Source organism: Chiloscyllium plagiosum, unplaced genomic scaffold (assembly GCF_037043375.1).
Source record: "Chiloscyllium plagiosum isolate Xiang-an unplaced genomic scaffold, Cpla_swu_hap1 HiC_scaffold_49, whole genome shotgun sequence".
Classification (NCBI taxonomy): Eukaryota; Metazoa; Chordata; class Chondrichthyes; order Orectolobiformes; family Hemiscylliidae; genus Chiloscyllium; species Chiloscyllium plagiosum.
Window position 1 is genome coordinate 12,422,343 of NW_028270187.1, and position 15,866 is coordinate 12,438,208.

The 15,866-nt window shown below is 45.1% G+C and overlaps 1 long non-coding RNA gene across 4 annotated transcripts in view; it reads right to left on the bottom strand.

Moving 5' to 3' along the window:
- Positions 1-15,866, bottom strand: part of LOC122544646 (uncharacterized) — a 57,781-nt gene that overhangs the window by 37,445 nt on the left and 4,470 nt on the right. For all 4 annotated transcript variants that reach the window (XR_015755265.1, XR_015755264.1, XR_015755263.1 and 1 more), the window contains 2 exons: positions 12,625-12,717; positions 731-3,635 (listed from right to left, as the gene is read on the bottom strand). This is a non-coding gene — a long non-coding RNA (uncharacterized LOC122544646). The remainder of the gene's footprint in view (positions 1-730; positions 3,636-12,624; positions 12,718-15,866) is intronic.

Sequence of the window (15,866 nt, forward strand, 5' to 3'; positions counted from 1 at the left end):
AGGTTTATAGGATCCTTATGGTTATAAATAAAGGCATTGAGTATAAAACTAAGGAAGTGATGCGATACCTCTACAAGTCATTGGTCAGGCCACATTTGTGTTCAGTTCTATTTAAGGAAGGATCTTCAACCTCTGGAGAGGGTCCACTGGAGATTTACGAGAATGAGAGCAGGAATGAAGGATTTTACATACAAGGAAGGATTAGTGACACCAGGCTTCTTCTCCTTGAAGCAGAGAAGATTAAGAGGAGGAATTTATGGAGGTATTCAAAAATATGAAGAATTTTGACAGTGGAAAGAAGAACATTTTGTTACTATTACTTGGTATGTTGGTAACTAAGGGTCACAATTTCAACACTGTCAGCAAGAGAGCTAGGTGTGAGATGAAGAGAAATGTCTTTACTCAGAGTTGTTAGGATTTGGATTGTGCACTTGGGATAGTGGTGGAGGTGGAATCCATTTGAGGTATGAAAATAAAGCTGGATGTGTATATAAAGTGAAGTTGGAGGGCAACGAAGATAGGGCTGGCGAATGATCCTGTCTTAAATTATTTCCAGCTCACTACAAAATCAGTAAATGATGCACAGAGTACATTCAATTCATTATCTAGTCTGCCTCAACCCATTCCCCAGGAAATCAGTTGGATGCTCAAGTTAGGGAAAGACACCATAAAATCTCAAATCTTGTCCATCAACAGATAGATCATGCTACAGAGGTATAAATTGACCCACCGAGAGTTCTGGGAGAGACCATATTTCAGATGATTTCTCAAAACAAATCCATCTTTCGAACTGATATCTCGTTGAGTGAATTGAGACAAAACTTAGCCAAGTCGCAGAAACGTGACAGTGCGACGCCTTCTCTTCCTTGTCCTCCTTATTTGCTGGAAGATAGATTTGCTGTTGATCGATTTGTGAAGGTTCACAGGCTTTCTTCTGCACTGTCTCACAATGTCTATGGAAGGCTAACATAAACGTTTCCCTCTTAGTCTTGACCTGGTTCCTCATCCCCTCCTGTATCTGTGTGCCTCAGGGTGGCGTATGTGATGCAGGGTGGTTGCTGTTCCGCTTGGTCAACCTGAAAACAGATCAACAAGAAATGTAGTAGGAGCAGGACCAAAATTTGTGGCATTTTGGACAGAGGAGAAGGTTATCTAAGAGGGCAATGGAAATTTGATCAACTGGGCCAGTGGATCAGGGAATGGCAGATGAAGTTTAATTTAGATAAATGCGAGGTGTTGCATTTTGGTAAGGCAAACAAGGGCAGAACCTATACTGTTAATAGTACAAGTCTGGGGAGTGTTTCGAACAAACAAACCTAGGGGTGCAGGAAGACAGTTCCTTAAATTTGGCACTGCAGCAAGACACTGTGAAGTAAGCGTTTGGCTTGCTTCCCTTCACTGGTCAGAGCATTGACAACAGGAGTTGGGGCATCATGTTGCAGCTGTACAGGATATTGGTGAGGCCACTTTTAGAATACAGTGTACAGTTCTGGTCAACCTGCTGTAGAAAGGATGTTGTTAAGCTGGAAAGGTTACAAAGACATTACCAAGATTGCAGGGTTTGTGTTATAAGGGAATGCTTCTTAAGCTGGGAGCTTTTCTCCCCCGTAGCGTTGGAGGCTGAGGGGTGACCTTACAGAGGTTATAAAATCATGAGGGGCACAGAAAAGGGTATGGTCTTTAACCCAGGGTAGGGGTGTATAAAACTAATGAGCATAGGATGAAGGTGAGAAGGGAAAGATTAAAACAGGACCTGAGAGACAAATTTATCACACAGAAGGCAGTAAGCACATGGAATGAGCTGCAAGAGGAAGTGGTAGAGGCAGGTACAATTACAACATTTCAAAGACATTTGGAAAGGTACATGGATAAGAAAGGTTTAGAGCGATATGGGCCAAATGCAGATAAATGGGACTAGTTGAGTTTGGGAAACCTTGTCAGCATGGGTGAGTTGGGCTGAAGGGCCTGTTTCCGTGCTGTATGACTTGGTGAACTCGGATGAGAATAACAGACTTTGCCTGAAAGACAATCAGAATGTACAGGAGGAGCTGTGAATATGTGGGGTCATTATACAGACCAATTTCTCTTGGCAAAGCACATGATTGGGACAAGCCTAAAACTGACCCTGACAAATGTTATTTCTCTGTCCTCTGAACAGGATGTGGTCATCTCTGTCAAGGTGGAAAGTGGATGCGATTCCGAAATGACCTTGAACCAATCGACTTGCTCAGCCAGAAGGCAGTGAATAGTTTGCAAAGGGTTAGGAGTCAAGTGCAGAACAGAGAGGGTAAGGAGGGCAGGTTTCATTCCCTTAAGGACCATCACAGACAGGAACAGGAGAAGGCCATTCGACCCCTCAAGCCTGCTCAGCTATTCAATCACACAGTGGCTGATGCCCCATTCCTCTGTAACCCTCAATTCCCCGACTGATCAGGAACCTACCTACTCCAGCCTTAAACATGTTCCCTGTCCCCCCACACAGCTCTCTGTGGCAAGGAGTTCCAAAGACACTCAACCCTCAGAAGAAACTCCTCCTCACCTCAGTCTTCAATTCTGAACCAGATGGTTGTTTGTTCCTGACAACAGTCATCATTAGAGTCTTAACTCCAGATCTGTTTTGTTTAAAATTTAATTCCAAACTCACCACCTGCTACAGCAAGATTCAAATTCACATCTGCAGGGCATTCCCTGGGAAGCTGAAAACAGGTTTTTGTTTCCCCATTATTTCAGAAACTGAAAGTGAATCTCCTCAAAATTGATGATCAGAATAAATTGCTCCACACCATTGAGCTAAACATTGATGTCCCCAGAATCCATACAGTGTGGAAAGAGACCATTCAGTCTGTCCCATACCAGTGAAGAGGATCCCACCCAGACCCCAACCCTACCTCTACCCCGCATTAACCATGGCCAATCCCCCGAACCTGCACATCATAGAATCCTACAGCGTGGAAGCAGACCTTTCAGTCCATCGGGTCCATATATTGACCCTCTGAATAGCTTCCAACCCCAGCCCAACACCCTCTCTAATCCCTGTAACCTAGCATTTCCCATGGCTAATCCTCCTAGCTTGCATAACTCTCACACTATGGGCAACTTAGTATAACCAATCCATCTAAACTCCAAATCTTTGGACTGTGGGGGGGAACTGGAGCACCCGGAGAAAACTCAAGCAGAGAAGGGGAGAATGTGCAAACTCCCAATAGAAAGTCACCCGAGGCTGGAATTGTTCCTGGGTCCCTGGCGCTTTGAGGCAGCAATGCTAACCACTGAGCCACTGTGCCACCCATTGATTTTACCACTGGCCATGTAGGGGTTGGTTAGCTCAGTTGATTCTGTAGTTGGCTTACAATATATAGTCACGCTGACAGCATGCAGTTCAATTGCTGCTCTGGTTGAGATTGCTGTGAGTGATCATTCCCTGTGCCTTAGATGTGGTGACCCTCAGGTTAAACCATAAAACAGTTGTTGCTTTTTCTCCCCCACAATTCTTTCTCCGTCTTTCTAATGAGACAATGGTGAACTTACATTAACCGCCTGCTAAAAACATAACTTTGCTGATTAAAAATTAACTGCCCTTTTTTTCACTGCAAAATAACTTGCGTGTTTCCTTCCTGCTGCACCATGAGAGTGACCTGTAAATGAAAGAAAATACATTTTACCAATGGCACGAATAGAACATAGAAAAGTACAGCACAGAGCAGGCCCTTTGGCCCACGTTGTTGTGCCGGGATTTAAACCTAATGTAAAATATAGTATGTTAACCTACGCACCCTTAACTCACAGCTATCCATGTGCATGTCCAGCAGTCAATTAAATGTCCCTAATGATTCTGCTTGCACCACCACAGCTGGCAACGCATTCCATGCATTCACAACTCTCTGCGTAAAGAGCCTACCTCTGACGTCTCCTTTATACCTTCCACCTAATATCTTCAAACTATGACTTCTCATACCAGTCATTCCTGCACTGGGGAAAAGTCTCTGAATATTGACTCTATCTATTCCTCTCATTATTTTGTACACCTCGATCAGGTCTCCTCTCTTCCTCCTTCTCTTCAGAGAGAAAAGTCCCAGCTTATTCAATCTTTCTTCAGAAGGCAAGCGGTCCAGTCCAGGCAGCATCCTGGTAAACCTTCTTTGCACCCTCTCCAAAGCCTCTGTATCTTTCCGATAGTAGGGTGACCAGAACTGGACACAATATTTCAAGTATGGGCTCACCAGGGACTTGTGGAGCTGCAGGAAAACCTCGCGGCTCTTAAAATCGATCCCTCTGTTAATGAAAGCCAAAACACCATATGCTTTCTTGACAACCCTATCTATTGGGTGACAACTTTGAGAGATCTATGCACTTGCACACCCAGATCCCTCTGTTCCTCCTCACTGCCAAGAATCCTGTCTTTAATCCTATATTCAGCATTCAAGTTTGACCTTCCAAAATGCATCACTTCGTATTTATCCAGGTTGAACTTCATCTGCCATTTCTCAGCACAGGTTTGCATCCTGTCTATGTCGCGCTGCAGCCTGCATTAGCCCTCTATACTATCGATGACACCTCCAACCTTTGTGTCATCTGCAAATTTACTAACCCACCCCTCAACCTCCTCATCCAAGTCATTTATAAAAACTACAAAGAGCAGAAGGTATCCCAATGGTCTAGGTATCTGAAGCCCTCCCTCCTGCACCAGCCTCACAGCCACGTGTTAAGCTGCATTCGTTGACTGTTCCTCATCTCACTATCGCGTGGAATCTAAATGAATTGTGAGAGGATGCACAAGGAGATTTACCAGCATATTGCCTTGGGGGCTGGAGAGTTTCAATGATTGAGAGAGGTTGGACAGAATAGTGTTGTTGTCTTTACAGCAGAGTGGATTGAAAGAGAGGGATATATAAAATGATGAGGGGTGAAGATAGGGGAGGCAGGAAGAAATTTTCCCCCCTTGACGGAGGTGGGGGGAGGGGTATAGATTGAAGGTAAGGGCCAGGAGATTGAGGGGATATGAGGAAGATCTTGTTCACCCAGAGGGTAGTGGTGAATCTGGAAGTCACAGCCTGTAAGGGTGGGAGAGGCAGAAACAGTCATCAGGTGGATTTAGATTTGCACTTGTGACGCCAAGGCTATGGGGCCAAGTACTGAGGAAAAGGGATTAGAGAATAGTGAGGTGGTTGTTTCTGACCAGCACAGACTCGATCTGCCTTTTTTCTGGGCTGCAGACCTCTCGGAAACTATGACTAACTCACTTTGAGAAGTGCATTCTACATTCAAGATACTATCTAACGTGATTTTGTACATTTCGTGTTCAGAGGTGAGGGATTTGTCTCAAAGAGAGATTGAGCAGTTAAGGCCAATATGCTCTGGAGTTTAGAGGAATGAGGGGAGTTCCAACGAGGGATATAGGGTGGTTAAAGGGGGTGGGATTGACAAAGGAGACAGTAAGAGGATGTTTCCTCACGTGTGACAATTTAGAACGAGAGGGTCATTGTTTCACGAGAAGGAGTTTAGAAGGGTGATGGAGAACCTGATTGAAAAGTGAGATGTTGAGAAATGGCTTCTCTCAAATGGAGAGGAGGTGGGAATATCTGGGAATTCATGAATGTGTGTTTGGGGGGGGGAGGGTGGGGGCATGTCGGGACACTAATAAATTGAAGGAAGGGACAAACAGATTGTCAATCGGTGTGTGGCTAAAGGGAATGGGAGCAGGAAATTGTATTTGAGGCTGGGATGAGATCAGTCACAGCCACAAAGAACGAGGGAAGCTGGCTCCCGAGGGCTCTGAGCCCGTATGTTCTATTGGTCGTCCAGCTGCCTGCACACCTTTTAGTGTGGGTGGCTCATAGCACATGCTCAGAAAGCTCTGAATCTGAGGGCCGAAACTGTGTGATGCATCACAAGCCATTAGTCGCTTAGTAGCCAAGACCATAAGATAAAGCGATGGAAATGTGTTGCTGGAAAAGCGCAGCAGGTCAGGCAGCATCTAGGGAACAGGAGAATCGACGTTTCGGGCATTAGCCCTTCTTCAGGAATGAGGAAAGTTGGTCCAGCAGGCTAAGATAAAAGATAGGGAGGAGGGACTTGGGGGAGGGGCGTCGGAAATGTGATAGGTGGAAAGAGGTCAAGGTGAGGGTGATAGGTCAGACTGGGCTGGGGACGGAGAGGTCGGGAAGAAGATTGCAGGTTAGGAAGGCGGTGCTGAATTTGATGGATTTGACTGAGACAGGCTGGGGGGAGGGGAAATGAGGAAACTGGTGAAATCCGAGTTCATCCCTTGTGGTTGGAGGGTTCCGAGCCGGAAGATGAGTCGTTCTTCCTCCAACCGTCGTTTCGCTGTGGTCTGACGATGGAGGAGTCCAAAGACCTGCATATCCTTGGTGGAATGGGAGGGGGAATTGAAATGTTGAGCTACAGGGTGGTTGGGTTGGTTGGTTCGGGTGTCCCAGAGGTGTTCCCTGAAACGCTCCGCAAGTAGGCTGCCCGTCTCCCCAATATAGAGGAGGCCACATCGGGTGCAAAGGATGCAATAGATGATATGTGTGGAGGTACAGGTGAATCTGTGGCGGATATGGAAGTTTCCTTTGGGGCCTTGGAGGGAGGTGAGGGGGGAGGTGTGGGCGCAAGTCTTGCACCTCCTGCGGTTGCAGGGGAAGGTGCCGGGAGTGGATGTTGGGTTGGTGGGGGGTGTGGATCTGACGAGGGAGTCACGGAGGGAGTGGTCTTTACGGAATGCTGATAGGGGAGGGGAGGGAAATATATCCTTGGTGGTGGGGTCCGTTTGGAGGTGGCGGAAATGGCGGCGGATGATGCGCTGTACATGGAGGTTAGTGGGGTGGTAGGTGAGGACCAGTGGGGTTCTGTCCTGGTGGCGGTTGGAGGGGCGGGGTTCAAGGGCGGAGGATCGGGAAGTGGAAGAGATGCGGTGGAGGGCATCGTCGACCACGTCGAGGGGGAAATTGCGGTCCTTGAAGAAGGAGGCCATCCGGGATGTGCGTTTTTGGAACTGGTCCTCCTGGGAGCAGATGCGGCGGAGTCGAAGGAATTGGGAGAATGGGATGGCGTTTTTACAGGGGGCAGGATGGGAGGAGGTGTAGTCCAGGTAGCTGTGGGAGTCGGTTGGTTTGTAGTAGATGTCCGTGTTGATTCGGTCGCCTGAGATAGAAATAGAAAGGTCGAGGAAGGGGAGGGAGGAATCTGAGACTGTCCAGGTGAATTTGAGGTCGGGGTGGAAGGTGTTGGTGAAGTGGATGAACTGTTCAACCTCCTCGTGGGAGCACGAGGCGGCGCCGATACAGTCATCGATGTAGCGGAGGAAAAGGTGGGGGGTGGGGCCAGTGTGAGATAAAGCAGCCATTCAGCCCATCAAGTCTGCTCCGCCATTCTGTCATGGCTGATATGTTTGTTAACACTATTCTCCTGCCTTCTCTCTATAACGGTTGATCCTCCTCCTGATCAAGAACCTATCCATCTCTGTCTTAAAGACATAATGACAGCCATCTGCAGTAATGAGTTCCACAGATTCCCCACTGTCTGGCTGAAGAAATTCCTGCTCATCTGAGTTCTAAAGGGAGTTCCCTTCGCTCTGACTCTGTGCCTTTGGGTCCTAGTCTCTGCTACTCATGGAAACATCTTCTCCATGTCCACTCTATCCGGGCCTGTCAGAATTCTCCAAATTTCAATCAGGTTCTCCATCGCCCTTCTAAACTCCATTGAGTTGAGACTCAGAGACCTCAACCTCTCCTCATATGATAAGTTCTTCATCCCTGGGATCTTTCTTGTAAACCCCCTCTGGAAACCTTGCAAGTTCAGCACATCCTTCCTTAGATAGGGGGCCCAAAATTGCTCAGAATGTTCCAAATGTGGTCTGATCAGAGCCTTATACAGCCTCAGCATTACGTCCCTGCTCTTGTATTCTACACCTTCTAAAATGAATGCTAACATTACATTTGCCTTCCTAACTGCCAACTGAACCTGCCTGTTAACCTGAAGTGAATCTTGAACTCGGACTCCCAAGTCCCTTCCTGCCTCTGATTTCCGAAACCTTTCCCATTTAGGAAACAGTCTCTGTTTTTCGTACTAAAGTACATAACTTCTCACTTTCCCACATTGTATTCCATCTACCATTTCATTGTCCACTCCACACTTCCTCAACACTACCTGTCCTTCCACCTATCTTTGGGTCATCAAAGAAACACTCAGGGCAATGAAATAGCAATGCTCTTTATGTGAATGATGCTAGACCCAGAGCGAATGTCTCATTGCCCCAATGATGAAGGCCAAAAGGGGCCACTCTCAGACATTAAGCTCTTGAATCGGTCTATTTATCCTACCCATGCCCCTCATCATTTTATAAACCTCTATCAGGTCACCCCTCAGCCTCCAACGCTCCAGAGAAAACAGCCCAACCCAATCAAACTCTCCCTATAGCTCAAATCCTCCAACCCTGGCAAAATCCTTGAAAAATCTTTTCTAAACCCTTTCAAGTTTTACAACATCTTTCCGATAGGAAGGAGATCAGAATTGCACGCAATATTCCAAAAGTGGCCTGTACAGCCGCAACATGACATCCCAACTCCTGTACTCAATTTTCTGACCAGGAAAAGAAAGCATACCAAACAACTTTTCCACTATCCTATCGACCTGCGACTCCACTTTCAAGGAGCTATAAACCTGCACTCCAAGGTCTCTTTGTTCAGCAACACTCCCTAGGACCTTATACACTTAATGGTAAGTCTTGCTAAGATTTGCTTTCCCAAAACGCAACACCTCACATTTATCTTTCTCAGCCCATTGGTCCATCTGATTAAGATCCCGTTGTCATCAGAGGTAACCTTCTTCGCTGTCCACCTTCATTTCCATTATATAAATGATGAAAAGTCATGTACCTAGCACCAATCGTTGTGGCACTCCACTAGTCACAGGCCTCCAGTCTGAAAAACAACCCTCCACCACCACCCTATGTCTTCCACCTTTGAGCCAGGTCTGTGTCCAAATGGCTAGTTCTCCCTGCACTCCATTGCTAACCAGTCCCCCATGGGGGAACCTTGTTGAATGCCTGACTGAAGTCCATATAGATCACATCTGCCACTCTGCCCTCATCAATCCTCTTTGTTACTTCTTCAAAAAACTCAATCAAGTTTGTGAGACATGATTTCCCACACACAAAGCCATGTTGACTATCCCTAATCAGTCCTTGCCTTTCCAAATACATGTACATCCTATCCCTCAGGATTCCCTCCAACAACTTGCCCACCATCGATGTCAGGCTCACTGGTCTATTATTACCTCGCTTGTCCTTAACACCCTTCTTAAATAGTGGCACCACCTTAGCCAACCTCCAGTCTTCCAGCACCTCATCTGTGACTATCAATGATCAAATATTTCAGCAAGAGACCCAGCAATCACTTCTCTAGCTTCCCACAGAGTTCTTGGGTACACCTGATCAGGTCCTGGGGATTTATCCACTTTTATGCATTTCAAGACATCCACAACTTCCTTCTCTGTAATATGGACATTTTTCAGGATGTCACCATCTGTTTCCCTATATTTGATACCTTCCATGTCCTTTTCCATAGTAAATACTGATGCAAAATCCTCGTTTAGTATTTCCCCATCTCTTGCGGCTCCACACAAAGGCCACCTTGCTGATCTTTGAGGGGCCCGAGTTACCCTTTTGCCCTTAATGTATTTGTAAAAATCCTTTGGATTCTCCTTAACTCTATTTGCCAAAGCTATCTCATGTCCCCTTTTTGCCCTCCTGATTCCTCTCAAATGTATTCCTACTGTTTTTATACTCCCGAACGATTCACTTGATCTCTCCGGTCTATACCTGACATATGCTTCCTTCTTTTTCTTAAGCGAAATCTCAATTTCTTTAGTCATCCAGCATTCCCTGCACCTACCAGCCTTTCCTTTCACCCTAACAGGAATATACTTTCTCTGGACTCTCGTTATCTCATTTCTAAAGGCTTTCTATTTTCCAGCCGTCCCTTTACCTGCGAACATCTGCGCCCAGTCACCTTTTCAAAGTTCTTGCCTAATACCGTCAAAATTGGCCTTTCTCACTAGCGATGTTTAAAAGTGGCTGGGCTTTAGAGGGTTAAGATAAACTAGAGAAAATCTCCACTTTCACTGAACCAAAAATGTTAGGAAAGTATATATATAAAATATATCTACACACTGTATCTTTTACCAGCATTTCTTATTTTTGAAATGGTGAAAACTGAGTACACCAAACTGCTATCGGTTTTGGAGTCATCTATAATCAAGAAACAATAATGCAAAGTGAACCGAAAGGTTCGAGATCAGAATGTTAAACCAACAGCAAACAATGCCTCAAACTGATAATTAAGGTCACAACCCCAACTCAGCAGGAATATAAACTAAAGCTCTTGGCGATATATCGACCTTTCCAAAGCAGTTCACAAACCAGGTGACTCAATAACATTGAATGTGTATTTTGCATCAACATTCACTACAAAGTTTGTGCCTACCCTCCCAGAACAAGCTCACATAGGAAGGTAGAGGCCCTGGGGTCATTTACAATATTTTTTGTTACTATTATTCGCTCATGGCACATGGGCATCACCTACTGGGCCCAGCAATTATTGCCCAACGCATCCCTAGTTGCCCCCTTGAGAAGGTAGGCATGAGCTACTTTCTTGAACTGCTGCAGTCCATGTTCTGTAGATAGACACACATTGCCCTGAGGGAGGGAATTCCAGGATTTTGAAACAATGACACTGAAGGAACAGTGTTATATTTCCATGTCAGGACACTGAGGGTGTAGAGGGTGGGTGTTCCCATGAATCTGCTGTACTTGTCCTTCTAGATGGAAGTGGTTGTGAGTTTTGAAGGTGCTGCCTGAGAATCTTTGGTGTACTTCTGCAGTACATCTTGTAGATGGTACACACTGCTGCTACTGAGCATGGATAGTAGAGGAAGTGGATGCTTGTGGATGTGGTTCCAGCCAAGTGGAGCTGCTTTGTCCCTCGATGATGTCTAGCTTCTCGAGTGTTGTTGGAGCTGCGACTATTCAGGCAAGGGGGGGAGCATTCCATCACCCTCCTGACTGGAGACTGAGATTGTTGGAATGGCTCAATCAGGGAAGATTCTAACCATATATATCCCTCTGAGGAACAAAGGAATGAAATCACGACGAATCAATATTGTTCTGTCTTCCTCAGATGGATCCCAGAGTCTACCCTACAAATTCCAAATTGAGTCATACCCATCCCACACAACCTCCCTCAGATATACGGAAAGCCTTTGATTTTCCTCCATTTAATAATAATTCTCAGAGTACACCCCCTTGTTCGAGAATCTCAAGGTTTGTAAACAAAATGAATAGTTGCCATTGTATGCCTGTGTTCTTTACTGAACAGTACACAGCTCCAGCAAAAATAAAGGATCAGAAGGAAAGTTGAAAAGTTGTCTTACAGTAAACAGTGAGTCCCCAGGTGGCAAATAATATCTGTCCCTGCTGAGTTTCTCCAACAGCTTCGGTGTTTACTTTTATTTCTGTCATTCATTGCCTGAAGAAAGCTAATTGAATGCTGGCCGTTATATTGAGAGATCTGGTGTACAGGGATGCAGAAGGGATGCTGCAGTTATACAAAACCCTGGTCCGACACCACTTGGAGCAGATCTGGGCACCACACCTGAGAAAGGATAGATTGGCCTGGGAGTACAGCGCGAGTTTACAAGAATGATACCTGGACTTCAGGGGTTATGAGGAGAGATTACATAAATTAAGCCTGTTCTGTCCAGAATTTACAGGTTTATGGATGATCTGATCAAAGATATTAACAGGAAAAGACAGGGTATGGAAATTGGAAGTGTTTCCACTGGTCGGGGATCCTAGAACTAGGGAGGGCATAGCCAGAGAATTAGGGCCAGACTGTTCAGGAGAGATGTTAGGAAATACTACTACGCACAAAAGCTGGGAGAGATTTGGAACTCTCTTCCACAAACAGCAGGCATTGGTGGATCAGTTGTTAGTTTTAAATCTGAGAGATAATGTTTTTGTTCAGCAAAGTTATTAAGGGGAATAGAGGCCAAAGGCAGGTCTATGGAGTCATATCAGCCACTGAATGGTGGAGCACGCTGAATGGGTTGAATGGTCTCCTCCTGCTCCTTTACATGAATATTCCACATTAATATATCATGGAACTCCCTGCAGTGACAAAGTGGCATTTCCACACACTGGAGCAATTAGTGATTTCAAATAGAAACTAAAAGTCCAGATATTTTATTTTCACATGTTCCAGATCCCCACCATCCTCTGGGTGAAACAATCCTCAAATCCATCTCTAAACCTCTTACTCTTCAGTTTAAAAATGTTCTAAACACCTTCTCAAACACCCTGTCTACACGTGACACAACCTTCAAAGAATTATGCACCTGAAACCCTCGGGCTCTCTGCTCTACAACACTACCAATCTTACACTCTGCTAACAAGTCCCCCTCACCTACCAACCTTCTCTTTTGTAAAGGAAACAACTCAAACTTCCCTCCCCAACACTTCCAGGAAGAGATTTGTTTTTGTGGATCTTTCCAATCAGACGAATACTAGAATGAACGCTGACCAATACATAACGGTGTAGGATCAGCAGCTCACAGATTCATACTCACCGTTCAATCAACTTGACCCGATCTCTGCGTGTTCGAAATTTCTTGCAGGTGTGTCCTCACTCGTGCCCTCAGCTCGATTTCCCATCGTCTCCCCTGGAATGAAATATTTCCAGACCGTTACCCAACTGACTTCCAATCCCACTTGTGACAACAATTTGCTGCTGTGTGTGTACGAAAACTCCTGGCAACAAGGACACTGAGCCGAAGTCCCATGGAATGACGTCCTGGAATTGTCCGAAACGGGGCTGAGAACTTCTATGTTCAGAGAATCATAAAGTTTTACTCTATGGAAGGAGGCCATTTGAGCTCCTGAATGAGCTACCCAGGTAGTCCCACTCTCCAGCCCTATCTCTGTAGGCCTCTAACATCATCCCTTCCAAATTTATATCCAGCTCTCTTTTCAAACCTCCTATGAAGTCTGCCTCCACCACTCCCCAAAGCAGCACATTCAAAATCCAACAATCCAAATAAGTTTCTCCTCATCTCACTCTCTCACTGACAATCTTGAAATTCTACCAGCCAATTACTAATAGACCAATGAGTGGGAAACAAGAACTTACTTTCCCGTCAGAATTGTTCAAACTTTCAACACCTCAATAAGGTCACCACTTCATCTTCTCTGCTCGAAAGAGAATAAGCTCAATATCCTGAACTTTTCCCTGCATCTAAATTCCCTCATCATTGGTATCATTCTCGTAAATCTCCCTCAATTGTCTCCAGGGTTTGAACATCCTTCCTTTAGTAAGGTGTCCAGAACAGAACAAAACCAGCCTGGGTAATAGAAGGTCAACTTCCTTTGTCAAATGTATTTCTAAATTCAGCTTGTGTTGCCTGTGAAGGTAAGGTGTTACACACATACAAATATCCAACAGATCAAAGGTGCATCTCCAACATGATCTAATATTCTCAATTCAATACTTGAGCTGCCACCTGCATTAATTTATTTTCTGCCCTCTGCTTTGTGTTGGGTTAGGTCGGTTGGCTGGATGGCTGGTTTGAAATATGGTGTAACATCGACTGCATGGGTTTGAATCTCTCACTGACTGAGGTTACCATGAAGGACTATCCTTCTCCATCTCTCCCCTTGTGTGAGGCATGGTAACCCTCAGGTTAAACCACCACCTACCAGTTATCACTCTCTCCCCCTCTCTCTCTCTAACACTCCAGCTGAGGTCCACCAGTGTCTTTTATAACTTCAACATCACCTCCTTGTTCTCGGACTCTATGCCCTTATTAATAAAACCAAGAATGCTGTGTGTTTTATTAACTGCTCTCTCCCTGTTATGCCGCCTTCACTGATCTGTGGACATATACTCCCAGCTCCCTCTGCTCCAAACCTGCTCTAGTTTTTTTTTTACCCCCCTAAATGTATTGTCTTTCCATTTCTTTCAACCAACGCCCTTCACCAAATTTGTGATGAATCATGTTTGTCTTTATTTTCGAATGCTCACGAATTAAAACCTTTTTTGTTAAATCAAACTTCATTTTCTCCCTCCTAGCAGTTTTGCTATTAACTAACAATATAACTCCACAAGAACATCCAGGCTGGCATCAGGTCGAGTCCACTTGGCCCCTCAGGAACCTGCTCTGCTATTCCATACGATCGCAGCTGATCCCATCTCAGCCTCAACTTCACTTTCCTGCAAACACTCCCTTTGACCCATCACTGATTAACAATCTGTCTGTCTCCTCCTCCAATTTATGCAGTGGTGGGGGGTGGTGTTCCCACAGATGTATAAGCCCCTCGTCATTTGAGAGAATTCAATGCTCCTTACCTCTGTTTTCAGTCTGCCCAGCCCCTTATCATGAAATGATAATCTTTTATTCTAGATTCGCCCATGTGAGCAAACATCCTCTCTCCAACTCCTTTGTCAATATGCCCTTTCGCATCTTATAACCTTCAGTTAGATCTCCTCTCTTCCAAGCTCCAGAGAAACTGCTCAATCTCTCGTCTAAGACAAACCCTTCATCTCTGGAAATGATTGAGTGAATCTCCTCTGAACTACTTCCAGTATAAACTGCATCTGTCCTCAAGTAAAGAGATCAAAATTGTACCAGTCTCTTCTCATAAGACTAAACTTTCATCTGGGCAATTAATTTGGTGATCTCCTTTGAACTCCCTCCAATTCAATTACATCCCTTCTCAAGGAATGGGACCAAATCTGTCTGCAGTACTCCAGATGTGGAAACCCCAATCCCTTGTACAGTTGCAGTAACAATTACCTACTTCCAAACTCCATTCCGTTTGCAATAAATGTCTTCCTTGTGACCAGCTGTAGCCTTTGCACTGATGTTTTGAACTTTTTCTCCTATTCCGATGATAAGTTGCCTTTTTCAATTCTTCCAACTGCAATGGATAACCTCACCACTAATGGGACTGACCAACCCTCAGTTCACTGGCTAACGGAAATTGAATGTGTCCTCGATTTGAACTGCTGTGCTTTAGATTTGCAAACAAGTCAGACACAACCGTTCATTTGCTCCAATTTGTCTAACTGATGTAAAATTGCTGGGTTTGCACCCCAGAGTGATTTTCAGACCATTTGGACAGTGTTTGAATGTTGTTCAAAGTTGCTAACCACCTCACTAACTTACCTGTGTTGCCGGGAACATGCTGGAAGAAACAGCTGGAGAAAATAAGAGAGAAAGAACATAGGAAAGTTTTACTGTAAATATTCAGCTTCTCCTGCTAGTAAATGAATCTGGATGCGCAAGAAACAATTATTCCAATTTTAACCTTTAGTTTATATCTGTGCTGACCATTCCTCTGAACACAGCACATTTCTTTATGTGTCTCCCCAAGTAATTTCATCTGCCACTTGTTCAGCCTGCCCACATCCTCATAATGCACATTCCCAAATAGTGCTTTATCTCTTTTTTAACTCACTGGTGGGTTGTGAAAATCACTGGCTGGGCCGAGAATTTATTATCCAAGCCTAGTTGGTCCCTTGAGAAGAAGGTAATGAGCTGCCTTCTTGAACCACTGCAGTCCCTGTGCTGTAGGTAGACCCACGACACCATTAGAGAGGGAACTACAGGATTTTGACCCAGTGACACTAAATGAATGCTGATATATTTCCAAGTTGGGATGGTGAGTGGCTCAGAGGGAAACTTGCGGGAGGTGGTATTCTCACGTATCTGCTGTGCATGTCCTTCTCGATGGATGTGGTTGTGGGTTTGGAAGGTGCTGCCTGAGGATCTTTGGTGAATTTCTGAAGGGCATCTCGTAGCTACTACTGAGC